Source organism: Anomaloglossus baeobatrachus, chromosome 10, assembly GCF_048569485.1.
Source record: "Anomaloglossus baeobatrachus isolate aAnoBae1 chromosome 10, aAnoBae1.hap1, whole genome shotgun sequence".
Lineage (NCBI taxonomy): Eukaryota > Metazoa > Chordata > Amphibia > Anura > Aromobatidae > Anomaloglossus > Anomaloglossus baeobatrachus.
In genome coordinates this window covers 33,083,786-33,102,966 of record NC_134362.1, presented here as the reverse complement: position 1 = coordinate 33,102,966, position 19,181 = coordinate 33,083,786, and the positions used below count along the sequence as shown (strand labels likewise).

General features: G+C 45.5%; 1 protein-coding gene across 11 annotated transcripts in view; it reads left to right on the top strand.

Moving 5' to 3' along the window:
• MICAL2 (microtubule associated monooxygenase, calponin and LIM domain containing 2) overlaps positions 1-19,181 on the top strand; it is a 336,247-nt gene that overhangs the window by 67,699 nt on the left and 249,367 nt on the right. The window contains exon 1 of one of the 11 annotated variants that reach the window (XM_075325684.1): positions 17,011-17,066. The exons of the other annotated variants lie outside the window; for them this stretch is intronic. The gene's annotated coding sequence lies outside the window, so the exon portion shown is untranslated. Of the gene's footprint in view, positions 1-17,010; positions 17,067-19,181 lie in introns of those variants that run through there. 11 annotated transcript variants of the gene reach the window in all.

The following is a 19,181-nucleotide window of genomic DNA, read 5'->3' as shown; positions in this document are numbered from 1 at the left end:
TAGATAGATAGATAGATAGATAGAGGGATAGATAGATAGAGGGATGGATGTTACACACAGGGTTTGGAGAGTTTTGTTGATGTTCCAGAATGTGACATGATTATGTTTGTTTGCATTGTTGTTCATGGGAAAACAAAACAAACATCCCCTGAAAATAAGCCCTAGCCCATCTTTCGGAGCACAAGATAGTATAAAACCCTGCCTTATCTTTGGGGAAACACGGGTATCTACTTGCTGTCAGATAATACAAAGTTTCCTAATTACATTCAGAAGCTGGAAGATCTACTTCTGACTGCAGAGGGTTGTTACAAATACATAGTAATGTATATTATTTGAGCTGGTCTCCTAATTGATACATTGTAGCAAATGCTTAGAACCGTATTGCTGATGCATTGTATCATATATTACACATCCTTCTCCAAAGCGTGTTGACCCCCCTCCTTGCCAGTGGAGGTCTAGGTAGACCTTGGCCTTTGGCCATCCTGACACTGACCACACCAAGATGGTGGATCTGAAGGTCAATATGTTATGTTGGGTGCTCGCTGCATTGGCACGTTATCACGGTATCACATTACTCCTTATATCTCCATTTTTCTTGTACCTTGCGATTCTCTGCAGATTATAATCTGATCCATGGTGCTTGATCCAGTTCTCTTGGTGATTATATTGTACTTCTTTGTGATAAGATCTTGTGCAATTAAATTATGGAATTTTGGAATATACTTTCGGTGAGGTTTGGGATTATCCCAGTGTAGTCCAGAAATTAAAAGCACTAATATATAATGTGTAACAGATTAGAGTTTATATAGACGTGCACCCAAAATCTGATTCTATCGGATAATCAGTATGCAAAATTTCCATTCTCCGACAGCAAGCAGCCATATTGCATCTTGTGACAAATTTCTTATTGTGTTTATTTCACTTCTTGTTTGTTGCCATTTAATGTGGCTCAATAAATTCCTTTAAGGCCCATTATAATATATGGTAAAGCAGTAAGGGATAGGATCACTGCAATTAGTCACTAACTGCATAGGATCGGCCACAGCATGCGCCTTCATCTATTTGTACCATCCTTGGAATGTTACGTGAACATTACTGCCTTTAATGTTTCTCATGGATTCGTTATTCCTCAATGGTGCTTGATAACAGTAACCGGTGAAAGCCTTAAGGGGACTTTACACGCAACGATATCGCTAACGAGATATCGCTGGGGTCACAGAATTCGTGACGCACATCCGGCCTCGTTAGCGACGTCGTTGCGTGTAAAGCCCCCTTTAGGCTCAGTTGACATGTCCAGTAATCATCCGTTACTTTTTTGACAACAGATTGCTGCTGGATCCGTTCTAACGGATGATTACTAGACATGTGCATGTATCCCTAAAGGGATTGTTTTATAAACAACTAAGATGATCACTTTATGTTGGGAATAATCCTTTAGTAAACACGACACCATTGACAATCATTAGCTGTGATGTTGCCATGTTCCACAATCCTCATATATACCCTAAGATTCAGTTCCCATGATGAATGTATTGATAGGATTTATAGAAATCTCTTATCCACTGAGCTTTTTTTTTTATACTGCACAAAATGACCTACATTTTTTAAATCCGCAAGATGCCAATTTCTCTTATGAAAATGCTGAATTTTATGTCCGGATTTTCACCATTGAATTACATTATATGTGGAAATTCCGAAATTAAAAAACATCTCTGGAGTATAATACAGGAGGTAACTCTGGATCAGTGCATGATAAGTAATGTAATGTATGTACACAGTGACTGCACCAGCAGAATAATGAGTGCAGCTCTGGAGTATAATACAATATGTAAGTCCGGATCAGTACAGGATCAGTAATGTAATGTATGTACACAGTGACTGCACCAGCAGAATAATGAGTGCAGCTCTGGAGTATAATACAATATGTAAGTCCGGATCAGTACAGGATCAGTAATGTAATGTATGTACACAGTGACTGCACCAGCAGAATAGTGAGTGCAGCTCTGGAGTATGATACAAGATGTAAGTCCGGATCAGTACAGGATCAGTAATGTATGTACACAGTGACTGCACCTGCAGAATAGTGAGTGCAGCTCTGGAGTATAATACAGGAGGTAACTCAGGATCAGTGCAGGATAAGTAATGTAATGTAATGTACACAGTGACCGCACCAGCAGAATAGTGAGTGCAGCTCTGGAGTATAATACAGGATGTAACTCAGGATCAGTACAGGATCAGTAATGTAATGTATGTACACAGTGACTGCACCAGCAGAATAGTGAGTGCAGCTCTGGGGTATAATACAGGAAGTAACTAAGGATCAGTACAGGATAAGTAATGTAATGTATGTACACAGTGACTGCCCCAGCAGAATAGTGAGTGCAGCTGTGAAGTATAATACAGGAGGTAACTCAGGATCAGTACAGGATCAGTAATGTAATGTATGTACACAGTGACTGCACCAGCAGAATAGTGAGTGCAGCTCTGGAGTATAATACTGGATGTAACTCAGGATCAGTAATGTTTGTACCTAGTGACGCCACCAGCAGAATAGTGAGTGCAGCTCTGGAGTATAATTCAGGATCTAACTCAGGATCAGTAAATTTTGTACACAGTGACTGCACCAGCAGAATAGTGAGTGCAGCTCTGTCCTTCTTGTTTGGCAGATAAAGTTTAGCATTGTTCTGTTGCTCATCTTCACTGTCGGTGCCAAGCAGAACAACGCCTGGCATTATACCATGTTGTTTAAATTACTGTTGCAACCTTGGGCATGTTCGTTCAGAATGTTATGACCTCAGAGTGGCTTCATAACATACAGATTAAGGAGCAAAACTGCTCATTAAGTGAAGAAGCTACTAGAATTTGCATTGCTGAAATTACCATCCTCAGCTGTGCCCATCCTGTGCCAGATCATTTCTTAACACCCTGAGGATGCAGAGTCTTGTTACGTCAAACACTCACATGGCATTCAATAGTCTTTAGAATCTGAGAATCAAATGTTAATTGTTTGGTTCCATAGAGGATGGGAATTGAAAAACGTCCTGAAACAGCGCCACTTTTGTCTACTGGTTGTGTGCGGTATTGCAGCTCAGTCTTGTTTTCTTTGGATCTTACCTGGAATTCTACACACGCCATATCTCCTATTAATGAATCTGGAAGCTTTGGATGATCTAATGTAGAATACAATGTATCAGATGCATTTATAGATAGAACTTTGTGGCTGTAACATCTGGAAAGTTGTTTTTTTTTTTTGTTGTTTTTTTTTTAAAGGGCCTGGAATGAAGAGTCAGTATCACATGAAGAGATTTATTTCAGTTTCACTGCATCCACAGCACACACCCAGCGCACACTGGGATCCTCCTATATTCTTTCCATCCCATCCCTCCCTGGAGTAATTAGTAGGATGATGAAAGGCTGCACACAGCTCGTTCACACAGTAAAAGCCCATATAGAAGCCTCGTTACTGATTACTCAACATCGGCGCAGCGGCATCTGAGCCGCCTCGTACCGTGCACAATTAGCCGTCCTGCCTTATAAAATGGAAATATGTAAAATGACATGTGCAAGAAATACCTGGGAAGACTCCACAATGACGGCCGCCCTGTATAACCCGGGCCCGTGCCAACTACAGACTAATAAACAGAAAACTAATGACATTTTCCATGCACAAGACAATACTGTAACCTGTGCTACCTGCTATCTCATTGTCTTAAAGGGATTGTCTGGTTTTAAAAATCAATTGACTCAAAATTTTGCAAAAGACGTTAAGGGTCAGGCATGCTGTGTTTTCATGCCCAATCCTTTTGATGTCCTAGTACATAAATTGCTGCCACAAGTGTGTGTAAGGGACAAAGGTGTCTAGTAGCCCCTTAAAGCGCTCCAATCACCAAGATTTTCCTATATAACCTAAAGCCAGTGCTATCCTGCCGCTATCAGGCTGATTCTAGACAGACCTTTAGTTGTCGGCTAGGATGTATAAGTTTTGAAACACAAGCAAGTAAAGTTTGTAAAATGAGCAGCTTTTTGAGTGACAGCAGCTGATAGCTGGCGTGGGTATTGTTACATCACCACCGGAGTCCGCTCCAGCGACTTCTTCTCCGATCGCCAGGCGACGCTGTGTTCCTGCCGTGGATGGTGCTGGTGATGGGAGAGGAGTCGATGCCAGCGGCGCCGGTGGGCGCAGGCTCCGCTCATCCTCTGGGCTGGGTTATTTTGAGATCTGCAGTACCACTCGCTGACTGTAGGTGGCGTGTGTCTTCCAGCTGAAGTTGCCAGCGTTCACCTACAGCCAATGGGAAGGCACCACACCCTTCTTAGTTCCCCTCCTGTCTGCTGACCTCTGCCAGAGATAGTTCTGATTTCCTGGCTCCTGGTCCGCCCTTTTCTGTTTTGTTATTCCTGTGTGCTGACTTCTGCGTGCTTTCTGACTACCCTTCTGCCTGCTGTTTTTGTACCTTGCTGCCCGATCCGGATTTGACCTCTGCTCCGTTTTCTGATTACGTCCTTGTCTGCCGATTCTGTCCCTGTTCTGCTATTCCTGGTTTGACCCTGCCTGACTACTCTCATCGGACTGCAGCCTTCCACAGGTAGTGATCTCCAGGGCCCTGTGTAATTCCAAATCCCTGTATAGGGGTTAAAGGGTTTCAGGGTTCTGGGGGTCCTGCTTGGTGAGTGGATTCCCTCTAGCCTGTCCATTACAGCCCGTCTCTAGCCTGTCCATTAAAGCCCGTCTGAGTCTGTTGATCCAGACAGGCGTTACAGGTATTCATAGTTATCCCATCCCCCTGTTATTTATGCTAATTCTATTATAGAATCAATTTACTTTGTGACTAGAAGGACCAGTGCTGATGTCATACCCATGTGACCAGAAGGGGCAAGGCCTCAGCCAACAGAAAAATAATGTCACTTCCTAGTATCAGCTATGTTGCCTGAGGCCCCGCCCCTTCTGGTCAAATGAGTATGACATCAGCACAGGTCCTTTTAGTCACAAAGTATAATGATTGTATAATAGAATTAGCATAAGTAATAGGGGGAGGGGTTAAGTATGAATACCCACCCCAGCTATTAGCTGATCCTCAGCTGCTGTCACTCAACGAGCTGCTGATTTTACAAACTTTACTTGCTTGTGTTTCAAAACTTAATTCACGGACCTATTTGCTAAAAAGAAATAACTAGTCCCTAATTAACCGGTCATCAGATTATAAGAAGAATTCCAATCCACAAAGATACTAAGCAGAGTGAACATTAATCTTGCAGTCTAAACAGGCTGTCGATCACCTGAAAAATGAGCAAAATTCTCGTTCGTCAGGTGAAACGATCATTTGGTTGTCATGATTCTGGGCAGTGCATCATCCTGCAAAGAACAATAGCTGCTTTTATGCACTGAGTAGTCAGTTAGCAATCATCTAGTGCACATCTGAGGTGGTCTGAAAGTGTAAAATGTCTACAAAATGACTGCTGATCGGCAAACAAGTAGCAGATTGGTGGTCGTTCAGTACTACCGGTTGTCAGCTGTAAACGCATCGTTAAGAGGTTGTCCACTGCACAGTCAACCCCTTTTCAATCTGAGTGTTTGCCCCCCTATAAAATAAAAACACTTATACTACCATCCGGTGCCGGCATGATTCCAGAGGTGATTGCACTCACTCTCCTGGGGATCACATGACGTCGTTATGTCATGCGAGCCCTGAGCCCAATTAGCACTGGATTCATTCTCTCTGCCTTTGGATGTATCAAACATCAAAACGAAGCCGCAGCTCTGACTTCCTCTTGATGTTCAATTCTTCCGAAGTGAATCTGGCGATAATTGAGCTCAGGGCTCTTGTGACATAACAACGTCATGTGATCCCCAGGAGAGTGAGTGACATCATTAGCGGCACCATAAGGTAGTATAAGTGTTTTTATTTTAACGGGGGCAAACACTGAGATTGAGAAGGGGTTAACCAAGTAGTGGACAAACCTTTTAAGTATACAGCCTCAGACGGGGAGGCAGTGCGGCCAAAAATGGAATTAACCTCTGCCCACCCATGGCGGGCTCATAGCCGCACGGTTGTGAAACAATAATAATAATATTTTTTCACTTATATAGCACTATTAATTCCACAGCGCTTTACATACATTGGCAACACTGTCCCCATAATCTAAATTCCCTATCAGTATGTTTTTGGAGTGTGGGAGGAAACCGGAGACCCCGGAGGAAACCCACGCAAACACGGGGAGAACATACAAACTCCTTGCAGAAGTTGTCCTTGGTGGGACTTGAACTCAGGACCCCAGTGCTGCAAGACTGCAGTGCTAACCACTGATCCACCATACAGTGCTAATCACTGAGCCACTGTGCTGCCTATTGTACAGTGCTAACCACTGAGCCACCATACAGTGCTAACCATTGAGCCACTGTGCTGTCTACTGTACAGTGCTAACCACTGAGCCACCATACAGTGCTAATCACTGAGCCACTGTGCTGTCTATTTTACAGTGCTAATCACTGAGCCACCATACAGTGCTAACCACTGAGCAAATGCGCTGCCTACTGTACAGTGCTAACCACTGAGCCACCATACAGTGCCAATCACTGAGCGGAGTGATACTGATACCCAATCTGTTTGTCAGAGCTGCAGTGCAATGCTGCTGGAATGGCAGGGACCTGACAATGATGCAGTTCTCTGTGTGAGAGCCCATCCACCATCAGCACTTGCCAACTGTAATTGTTTGGGGTCTGGTGAGTGTGTTTCTTTTCTTGGGAGGTGTCTGCTTTCTTTGGGGTCTATCTGCTTTCTTTTGGGGATGTTTGATTTCTTTTATGGGTGTCTGCTTTCTTTTGGGAATGTCTGTTTTCTTTTGGGGGTGTCTGCTTTTATTGGATGTGTCTGCTTTCTTTTGAGGATGTCTGTTTTTCTTTTGGGGTGTGTACCTTCTTTTGGGAGTGTGTGCTTTGTTTTGGGGGTTTCTGCTTTCTTTTGTGTCTGTCTGCTTTCTTTTTGGGCTGTCTGTTTTCTTTTGGGGTGTCTGCTTTCTATTGGGGATTTCTGCTTTATTTTGGGGTGTTTATTTTCTTTTGGGGGTGTCTGCTTTCTTATGGGGTGTCTATTTTACAGTGCTAATCACTGAGCCACCATACAGTGCTAACCACTGAGCCACTGCGCTGCCTACTGTACAGTGCTAACCACTGAGCCACCATACAGTGCTAATCACTGAGCCACTGTGCTGCCTATTATACAGTGTTAATCACTGAGCCACCATACAGTGCTAACCACTGAGCCATCATACAGTGCTAACCATTGAGCCACTGTGCTGCCTATTGTACAGTGCTAACCACTGAGCCACTGTGCTGCCTATTGTATAGTGCTAATCACTGAGCCACTGTGCTGCCTATTGTACAGTGCTAATCACTGAGCCTCCATACAGTGCTAACCACTGACCCACCATACAGTGCTAACCACTGAGCCACTGTGCTGCCTACTGTACAGTACTAACCACTGAGCCACCATGCAGTGCTAATCACTGAGCCACTGTGCTGCCTATTGTACAGTGCTAATCACTGAGCCACCATATAGTGCTAACCACTGAGCTACCATACAGTTCTAACCACTGAGCCACTGTGCTGCCTACTGTACAGTGCTAACCACTGAGCCACCGGCCATCATGTTGAATGACATCATCTATAGACCATAGTGATGTTTAAATATATACCAAATCAATCAAGCACTGGGCGATACTGGGATAAATTTGGCGCACGTCACAATAACCCAACTGACTTCAAATATATTTTCATTGTATCATTCTCCCACGGGTATATACAGACTCAGTGGTCAGACTGCGACTGCTGCAAAATCCTTGCAAAACATTGAACGTTTACTGTAGATTCCAATGGCATTCATGTATTTTATGTATGTGATGTGCAGGTGACCGGTAGACGGTGACAGATGAAACAATGTGGCTGTAGATTTCCAGGTATGAAGCAATCCGGCGTGGCATGTCATTCCCTGCTGTAGTAAGTGACTGATGAGATTACGCTGGGTGGCGGTGAGGACACCTACGTGCCATTCCTACAGACGGGCGACGGCTAATGCTATGGCACGAGTATTTATCTTTATTCATTGCCATTAAATAACGTGTGTCATCATAACACAAACAGGAAGGCTAATGATCGGGAATTCTGTAATTATAGAGGGATCGTATAGATAATGCAAAGAAAACAGATTCCAGACTTTATGTTCCCCGAGGTGGAAAAGGAAATGATGCCACATAGAGTGGATAGTGTCATCCTCATAACAGTGCCTATAGTGTCATCCTCATAACAGTGCCTATAGTGTCACACTCATAACAGTGCCTATAGTGTCATCCTCATAACAGTGCCTATAGTGTCACACTCATAACAGTGCCTATAGTGTCATCCTCATAACAGTGCCTATAGTGTCACACTCATAACAGTGCCTATAGTGTCATCCTCATAACAGTGCCTATAGTGTCATCCTCATAACAGTGCCTATAGTGTCATCCTCATAACAGTGCCTATAGTGTCACACTCATAACAGTGCCTATAGTGTCATCCTCATAACAGTGCCTATAGTGTCATCCTCATAACAGTGCCTATAGTGTCATCCTCATAACAGTGCCTATAGTGTCATCCTCATAACAGTGCCTATAGTGTCATCCTCATAACAGTGCCTATAGTGTCATCCTCATAACAGTGCCTATAGTGTCACACTCATAACAGTGCCTATAGTGTCACACTCAGTAGTGGGTATAGTGCCAAACTCATAGTAATATATATATATATATATATATATATGTATATATATATATATATATATATATATATATATATATATATAAAATGAGTCCCACCCATGGCAGTGCGCTTAGTGCTACGCACACAGAGTAGATAGTGCCACATTCATACCCATATTTACCGAAAATAAGACAGGGTCTTCTATTATATTTTGCTCCGAGCGTTGCTCTGGGGCTTATTTTCAGGGGTATAAAAATAGCAACAAAAAGAGGACAATGTCCTCCAAAAATTAAGTATTACTCACAGCAAGTTGGGCTGCAGTGTGTACATCGCCCAGGCCAAAAGCTAATGCTCTACCAGGATACAGCTAAACCCCCACTAATGTGGAAGCGTCACAGGTGCAGGAGAAGCAGATCACACACACACACCTCCATAAATGGCCATAAATACCAACAAAAAGCTCATTTTTTTTGTTTGTACAGGATACAGCCAGGCCCCTTTCTGTTGGGCCTTGCACTGTAGAGTGTCTGTCCGTGCATGATACACAGTGGGGTACGGCTTGGCAGTCGCCTGATCTAATAGAAGGGCGTCACCTAATAGGCTGCGGGTTTGTGACTGTGCCATCTGCATGTGAACAGCGCTCTATGCAAGCCACTTGAGTGCAGTTTTATCATCTAGCATTCGCCTCCCCTCCATTCCATGGAGGTGTGTGTGTGATCTGCTTCTCCTGCACCTGTGACGCTTCCACATTAGTGGGGGTTTAGCTGTATCCTGGTAGAGCATTAGCTTTTGGCCTGGGCGATGTACACACTGCAGCCCAACTTATTTTCAGGGGACGTCTTATATTTTCCCATGAACAACAATCCACATTTATTCTTGAACCCAAAAAAAAAATCAACATTTATTCCAATATAACATGTCACACCATTCCGGAACATCAATATTTTGTGTTCCTCCTATTACTGGATCAGATGGACATTGTCTTATCTGATCTGCTATTCTCATGGTGCAGAACTGTCATATAGTGGTTGGTATATAGCATATTTACAAAGGGTTAAATTACCTGCTTACATTTATTATTTTCTATGTACTGTAAAAGGTTGCTCCCAATAGAAAGCAGACACCACCTAAACGAATAGCAGTAACCAGACCCCAAACTGTTTGAGTTGGTAAGTGAATGGGCTCTCACATACACATCTGCGTCGCTGTCCAGTCCCCTTGCGTTCCTCTGCGGTTGGCTCCCCCTGGTGACTGGAAGCAATATCACTCGCGCGGAGTGATACTGATACCCAATCTGTTTGTCAGAGCTGCAGTGCAATGCTGCTGGAATGGCAGGGACCTGACAATGATGCAGTTCTCTGTGTGAGAGCCCATCCACCATCAGCACTTGCCAACTGTAATTGTTTGGGGTCTGGTGAGTGTGTTTCTTTTCTTGGGAGGTGTCTGCTTTCTTTGGGGTCTATCTGCTTTCTTTTGGGGATGTTTGATTTCTTTTATGGGTGTCTGCTTTCTTTTGGGAATGTCTGTTTTCTTTTGGGGGTGTCTGCTTTTATTGGATGTGTCTGCTTTCTTTTGAGGATGTCTGTTTTTCTTTTGGGGTGTCTACCTTCTTTTGGGAGTGTGTGCTTTGTTTTAGGGGTTTCTGCTTTCTTTTGTGTCTGTCTGCTTTCTTTTTGGGCTGTCTGTTTTCTTTTGGGGTGTCTGCTTTCTATTGGGGATTTCTGCTTTCTTTTGGGGTGTTTATTTTCTTTTGGGGTGTCTGCTTTCTTATGGGGTGTCTGCTTTCTATTGGGGATTTCTGCTTTCTTTTGGGGTGTTTATTTTCTTTTGGGGGTGTCTGCTTTCTTTTGGGGGTTTCTGATTTCTTTTGTGGTGTCTGCTTTCTTTTGGGGGTTTCTGCTTTCTTTTGTGGTGTCTGCTTTCTTTTGGGGGATGTCTGCTTTATTTTGGGGGTTTCTGCTTTCTTTTGGGGCTGTCTGTTTTCTTTTGGGAGTGTCTGTTTTCTTATGGGGTGTCTGCTTTCTATTGGGGACTTCTGCTTTCTTTTGGGGTGTTTATTTTCTTTTGGGGGGTTTTGCTTTCTTTTGCGATGTCTGTTTTCTTTTGGGGGTGTCGGTTTCCTTTTGGGGGGGTCGGTTTCCTGTTGGGGGTGTCGGTTTCCTGTTGGGGGTGTCTGTTTCCTATTGGGGGTTTCTATTTCCTTTTGGGGGTGTCTGTTTCCTTTTGGGTGTTTCTGCCTTCTTTTGGGGTGTCTGCTTTCTTTTGGGAATATGTGCTTTCTTTTGAGGGTTTTTGCTTTCTTTTTGGGTGTCTCTTTTCTTTTGGAGATGTCTGCTTTCTTTTGGGGTGTCTGCTTTCTTTTGGGACTGCCTGCTTTGTTTTGAGGATGTCTGTTTTCCTTTGGGGGGGGTCTGCTTTCATTTGCAATGTCTGCTTTCTTTTGGGAGTTTGTGCTTTGTTTTGGGGTGTCTCTCTTCTTTTGGAGCTGTCTGCTTTCTTTTGGGGGTGTCTGCTTTCTTTTGGGGGTGTCTGCTTTCTTTTGGCGGTGTCTGCTTTCTCTGATGAAGAGTCCAACAGTATTCTTTAACTTTTTTAGCTTCTTGGACACTTCCTTATGGAACCACAACTAGGGCTTATTTTTAAGCATATTCCAAAAAGCCGAAAAAATCCTACTATGGCTTATTTTCGGGGTAGGTCTTATTTTTGGTGAAACAGGGGCATATAGTGCCATACCTCTAGTAGTTCCTATAATCTCAGACTCCTAGAACTGAGTAGCTGGTACACAGTAGTGTCCTTAGTACCCGTCTCACTTCCAGTATCTGACCGCATTTTACATTAATTATTATTACATTAACTTGGGCCTTATTTCTTAATTCTATGGGAACTGGGATCCAAAACACTTATGACAGTCGGACCATTTGCGTAAGTAAAAAAAAAATCCCATCTGAATGAGGGCTTAGACCTCTTAGGCCTCATTCAGATGTGATTTTGTCACAACCGATGTCTTGAGTGTTTTGGATCACACTTTTATCAGTTTTGCTCCGTGTGTTAGTCATTATCACTATTTCATCAATGATGAAAAATATTGCAAAGCTTCTCCTATCCAATGCAATGTTAATCACGGATGCCATCCATGTGCCGTCAGTGCCTTTCACGCACCCATAGACGTCTATGGGTAATTGTTAGGGATGATCGAATACCTCAAATATTTGGCTTCGCAAATATTTTCCAAATAGGTCGCCGCTATTCGACTATTCGCGAATATTCGATGCGCAATGTAAGTCTATGGGAAACCCGAATAACAACTATTCGGAACTATTCGGGCTTCTCATAGACTTACATTGCGCATCGAATATTCACATAGCGGCGCACTATTCGTCGAATATTCGCAAAGCCGAATAATTGAGGTATTCGATCATCCCTAGTAATTTTGATCTTTGACAAAGTCATGTGAACAGCGCCGTAGACGATAATGGGTACGAGTTCAATCCAGGAAAATCATGTAGGTAAAAAATGGATGTCTGAATGAGGTTTTACATGCATCCGGACTGCAGATAAGCCTGCAGGTTCCCATAGAGTTAAAAAATAAAATTTTATGATTTCTAAAGGAAAATGAGGCCAAACGATCCCCGAGCAGCAGAGGTGTTTATCTCGATGACGTTCAAAAATCGAAGGAGCAGACCTTGAACTATATTCTTTGTCTGTGAGAGACAGGGTCGGACTGGGGTGTCTGAGGCCCACAGGGGGAATTGACTCTAAGGGCATACTAAGGACCAGGGCCTACCAGGGGATTTCCCGGCGCCCCGGTGGGCCAGTCCGAACCTCTGGAGAGATGTCTTAGGGAAGTTTCAGGCTGCTTAAAACAGCAGCGGCACCTTCAGCCATTCAGCATTGCTTAAAAAGTGTCATGTTATCTGCAAAGGCATTGCTGGGACTTGTAGTTGCCAGTAGCTGCACTATATCCTATTGGTCTGTGTTTTTTGGTCACCGTGTTTTTGCGGGAGCATTACTTGTTGTGTAGTCTCATTAAAATAAAAAAAAAAATAAATTAATATGGTTGTGCTTGTAGAAACCTCGGCACAATAGGATTTATGACTGCGAACAATAGGCTCATTCTTACCCGGTGAATGTTGTGATATTCTTAGAGAGGATAAATCCTTGCGCTGTCATGTGATTACCACCTTATTAGTGTCTCCGGTATAATCCACACATTTATTCCACAGAGACCGGGCCGTGCACAAAACACCCCATTGTGAGTGGATCAGATGTATATATGTATAGAGCAGCGCTGGACGGAGAGTTCAGCCGCACCCGCAGATGTGTGACTACAACATTGTCGCAACTTAAGGCAAACCCTAAGAGGAGTGACTCAAATGCTGCAAAATCAGGATCCCAGGTCCGCAGATATGTGTGCGGTCTATATAGGCTGAGCTCACACGTCCGGTAATCATCCATTAGCATGGATCCAGCAGAGATCCGTTGGGAAAAAAGTTCTGCAAACACAACTTTATTTTCCATTGTTAAATGCAGGAGACTTTTTTTTTCTTGTTTTTGTTTTTTTTTACATTAGAGTCTAAGGCCCATGCACACGCTGCATTTTTTTTTTCCAAACTGCATCAAAATCTGAATGTCTCTCCTGAAGCCAGCAAAGTCTATGGGAGCTTTGATTTTCTGTGCACACACATCATTTTTTTTCCATGTGCTTTTGGTGCAAATTTTGATGTAGCAAACAATCTGTAGCATGTCATTTATTTGTTCGGTTTCGCAGGTGTGTTCACACTGAGACGTTTTCCATTGGGTTTTACAGCGTTATTTCTACCGGACCAGATCAGTAAAAGTCTCTCCCCCTACCAATGTCTCTCCCCCTCTCTCGCTGTCTCCCGCTTTCCCTGTCTCCCATCTTTCCCTCTTTCTCCCTCTCCATTCTCTCCCTTCTCCCTCTCTTTCCCGCTCTCCCTGTCTCCCCTCTTTCTCCCCGTCTCCTCTCTCTCCCCCTCTCTCTCTCCCTGTCTGTCATCTTTCCCTCTCTCCCCCTCACCCTCTCTCCCTGTCTCCCATCTTTCCACCTCTCTCCCTCTCTCCCCCTCTCCCTCTCTCCCTGTCTCTCATCTTTCCCTCTCTCCCCCTCTCCCTCTCTCCCTGTCTCCCATCTTTCCCCCTCTCCCACTGTCTCTCATCTTTCCCTCTCTCCCCCTCTCCCTCTCTCCCTGTCTCCCATCTTCCCCCCTCTCTCCATGTCTCTCATCTTTCCCTCTCTCCCCCTCTCCCTCTCTCCCTCTCTCCCATCTTTCCCCCTCTCCCTCTCTCCCTGTCTCTCATCTTTCCCTCTCTCCCCCTCTCCCTGTCTCCCTGTCTCTCATCTTTCCCTCTCTCCCCCTCCCCCTCTCTCCCTCTCTCCCTGTCTCCCATCTTTCCGCCTCTCCCTCTCCCTGTCTCTCATCTTTCCCTCTCTCCTCCTCTCCCTCTCTCCCTGTCTCTCATCTTTCCCTCTCTCCCCCTCCCCCTCTCTCCCTGTCTCCCTGTCTCCCATCTTTCCCCCTCTCCCTCTCTCCCTGTCTCCCATCTTCCCCCCTCTCTCCATGTCTCTCATCTTTCCCTCTCTCCCCCTCTCCCTCTCTCCCTCTCTCCCATCTTTCCCCCTCTCCCTCTCTCCCTGTCTCTCATCTTTCCCTCTCTCCCCCTCTCCCTGTCTCCCTGTCTCTCATCTTTCCCTCTCTCCCCCTCCCCCTCTCTCCCTCTCTCCCTGTCTCCCATCTTTCCGCCTCTCCCTCTCCCTGTCTCTCATCTTTCCCTCTCTCCTCCTCTCCCTCTCTCCCTGTCTCTCATCTTTCCCTCTCTCCCCCTCCCCCTCTCTCCCTGTCTCCCTGTCTCACATCTTTCCCCCTCTCCCTCTCTCCCTGTCTCTCATCTTTCCCTCTCTCCCCCTCCCCCTCTCTCCCTGTCTCCCTGTCTCCCATCTTTCCCCCTCTCCCTCTCTCCCTGTCTCTCATCTTTCCCTCTCTCCCTGTCTCCCATCTTTCCCCCTCTCCCTCTCTCCCTGTCTCTCATCTTTCCCTCTCTCCCCCTCTCCCTGTCTCCCTGTCTCCCATCTTTCCCCCTCTCTCCCCCTCTCCCTCTCTCCCTGTCTCTCATCTTTCCCTCTCTCCCCCTCTCCCTCTCTCCCTGTCTCCCATCTTCCCCCCTCTCTCCATGTCTCTCATCTTTCCCTCTCTCCCCCTCTCCCTCTCTCCCTCTCTCCCATCTTTCCCCCTCTCCCTCTCTCCCTGTCTCTCATCTTTCCCTCTCTCCCCCTCTCCCTGTCTCCCTGTCTCCCATCTTTCCCCCTCTCTCCCCCTCTCCCTCTCTCCCTGTCTCTCATCTTTCCCTCTCTCCCCCTCTCCCTCTCTCCCTGTCTCTCATCTTTCCCTCTCTCCCCCTCCCCCTCTCTCCCTCTCTCCCTGTCTCCCATCTTTCCGCCTCTCCCTCTCCCTGTCTCTCATCTTTCCCTCTCTCCTCCTCTCCCTCTCTCCCTGTCTCTCATCTTTCCCTCTCTCCCCCTCCCCCTCTCTCCCTGTCTCCCTGTCTCCCATCTTTCCCCCTCTCCCTCTCTCCCTGTCTCTCATCTTTCCCTCTCTCCCCCTCCCCCTCTCTCCCTGTCTCCCTGTCTCCCATCTTTCCCCCTCTCCCTCTCTCCCTGTCTCTCATCTTTCCCTCTCTCCCTGTCTCTCATCTTTCCCTCTCTCCCCCTCCCCCTCTCTCCCTGTCTCCCTGTCTCCCATCTTTCCCCCTCTCTCCCCCTCTCCCTCTCTCCCTGTCTCTCATCTTTCCCTCTCTCCCCCTCTCTCCCTGTCTCCCTGTCTCCCATCTTTCCCCCTCTCCCTCTCTCCCTGTCTCTCATCTTTCCCTCTCTCCCCCTCCCCCTCTCTCCCTGTCTCTCATCTTTCCCTCTCTCCCCCTCCCCCTCTCTCCCTGTCTCCCATCTTTCCCCCTCTCCCTCTCTCCCTGTCTCCCATCTTTCCCCCTCTCTCCCCCTCTCCCTCTCTCCCTGTCTCTCATCTTTCCCTCTCTCCCCCTCTCTCCCTGTCTCCCATCTTTCCCCCTCTCCCTCTCTCCCTGTCTCTCATCTTTCCCTCTCTCCCCCTCTCCCTCTCTCCCTGTCTCTCATCTTTCCCTCTCTCCCCCTCTCCCTCTCTCCCTGTCTCCCTGTCTCCCATCTTTCCCCCTCTCCCTCTCTCCCTGTCTCTCATCTTTCCCTCTCTCCCCCTCCCCCTCTCTCCCTGTCTCTCATCTTTCCCTCTCTCCCCCTCCCCCTCTCTCCCTGTCTCCCATCTTTCCCCCTCTCCCTCTCTCCCTGTCTCTCATCTTTCCCTCTCTCCCCCTCCCCCTCTCCCTGTCTCCCTGTCTCTCATCTTTCCCTCTCTCCCCCTCTCCCTCTCTCCCTGTCTCTCATCTTTCCCTCTCTCCCCCTCTCCCTCTCTCCCTGTCTCCCTGTCTCCCATCTTTCCCCCTCTCCCTCTCTCCCTGTCTCTCATCTTTCCCTCTCTCCCCCTCCCCCTCTCTCCCTGTCTCTCATCTTTCCCTCTCTCCCTGTCTCCCATCTTTCCCCCTCTCCCTCTCTCCCTGTCTCTCATCTTTCCCTCTCTCCCCCTCTCCCTCTCTCCCTGTCTCTCATCTTTCCCTCTCTCCCCCTCTCCCTCTCTCCCTGTCTCCCTGTCTCCCATCTTTCCCCCTCTCCCTCTCTCCCTGTCTCCCATCATTCCCTCTCTCCCCTCTCTCGCCCTCTCCCTCTGTTTCCCACTCTCCCTGTCTCAACCCCTCTCCTTGTCTCCCCTCTTTCCCTCTCTCCCCTCCCTCCCTCTCTCCCTCTCTCACTCCCTCCCCCTCTCCTTCTCTTCCTGTCTCCCATCTTTCCCTCTCTCCCCCTCTCCTTCTCTCCCATCTTTCCCTCTCTCCCCCTCTCCTTCTCTCCCTGTCTCCACTCTCCCCTTTTCCCTCTCTTTCCCGCTCTCCTTGTCTCCCCACTCTCCCCGTCTCCCCTCTCTCGCTGTCTCCCCTCTTTCCCTCTCTCCCCCTCCCCCTCTCTTTCCCGCTCCCCTGTTTTCCCTTTCTCCCCCGTCTCCCCTCTTTCTCACCCCCCGTCTCCCCGCTCCCCCATCTTCCCTCTCTCCCCCCGTCTCCCCTCTCACCCCCTTCTCTCCTCCCTCCCTCTTTCCCCCCTCTCCCTCTCTCATTCTCTCCTGCCCTCTCCAGGTGTGGAAAAACCTGTTGCATCAATGCCCAGAAGACTCATGGCTGTACTAGCTCAAAAAGGTGCACTCAATACTGAGCAAAGGGACTGAATACTTATGGCCATGTGAGATTTCAGGTTTTCTTGTTAAATAAATGTAAACATTTCTGTTTTTTTCTGTCAAGATGGGGGATGGGGTGCAGAGTGTACATTAATGAGAAAAAAATGAATTTTTTTTAATTACCAAATGGCTGCAATAAAACAAAGAGTGAAAAATTTAAAGGCGTCTGAATATTGTCTGTAGTTTCTGAAATACAGGCAAGTAAAGCTTGTGAATTGTATTGTTATTTGATTGACAGCAGCTACAGAATATCTAATAGGTGGGTCGGGTTTTGCTAGTTATTCCCACCCTTCTCTGCTGCCTGTCCTTCCTCCCCCTGTCTCTGATCTTACAGGGGGAGGAAGGACAGGGAGAATGAAGGACAGGAAGGCAATCAGGGGCGGGAATAGTAGCTGCTGTCAATCAAATAACAATGTATTTTACAAACTTTACTTGCCTGTATTTCAGAAACTATACATCCGATCTCACAACTAAAGGTATGTATAGAATCAGCATGATAGCGCCAGTATAGCACTGGCTTTAGGTTATATAGGAAAATCCTGGTGGCGGATCCTCTTTAAGAAGGTGTGTAGTGATCCCGGAAGATAAGCCTGTATCAGTACCTTCAGATCTCAGTTGGTGGGGAATCTCTGGGTGCAGTGGTTGCGGTTGCACCTGGTTCTGGTACCCGAGGGGCATCATACGCGATATGACAATGATATGATATATTTTTTTATATGTGATCATATATGCCAAGCTCTCAGCAGACATACTCAGCACTCATATACAAGAGGAAAGCGCTCACATTACTTGTCCTCCACTACCTACAGCACGCTGACCTCTGGACCAGCCCTTTATTCCACTAATAGCCACAATAAATCACAGAGAAGAGTAACAATAATTAAATGAAGCAGAATACAGACAAATGTGTCTTTAATTATTTTCTACCACAAAGAACAGTGGAAATGGAAGGTTTTTACATAGCATTTGCCAACTCATACAAATAAGCAGTTTCTGCAGCCAAATCTCATGAAGCGCCTCCTCGTTCCCTCTATTGGGTCAAAGTACTGAAAATAAAGTTTATACTTCATGGAAAATGAGGGCACAAGAAGGTGTGTATTGATCGCAGAAGATAACACTGCACTACCTGATACTGTCCGTATAAATTACTGTAAATCATTAATAATCTCCAGGGAAATTGTGAAATAATTATGGGAAAAAATCTTTACAGGAGGCATACTGCCCCTATGTACAAGAATATAACTACTATAATACTGCCCCTATGTACAAGAATATAACTACTATAATACTGCCTCCTATGTACAAGAATATAACTACTAATATACTGCCCCCTATGTACAAAAATATAACTACTATAATACTGCCCCTATGTACAGGAATATAACTACTATAATACTGCCCCCTATGTACAAAAATATAACTACTATAATACTGCCCCTATGTACAAGAATATAACTACTATAATACTGCCCCTATGTACAAGAATATAACTACTATAATACTGCCTCCTATGTACAAGAATATAACTACTAATATACTGCCCCCTATGTACAAAAATATAACTACTATAATACTGCCCCTATGTACAGGAATATAACTACTATAATACTGCCCCCTATGTACAAAAATATAACTACTATAATACTGCCCCTATGTACAAGAATATAACTACTATAATACTGCCCCTATGTACAAGAATATAACTACTATAATACTGCCTCCTATGTACAAGAATATAACTACTAATATACTGCCCCCTATGTACAAAAATATAACTACTATAATACTGCCCCTATGTACAGGAATATAACTACTATAATACTGCCCCCTATGTACAAAAATATAACTACTATAATACTGCCCCTATGTACAAGAATATAACTACTATAATACTGCCCCTATGTACAAGAATATAACTACTATAATACTGCCTCCTATGTACAAGAATATAACTACTAATATACTGCCCCCTATGTACAAAAATATAACTACTATAATACTGCCCCTATGTACAGGAATATAACTACTATAATACTGCCCCCTATGTACAAAAATATAACTACTATAATACTGCCCCTATGTACAAGAATATAACTACTATAATACTGCTCCTATGTACA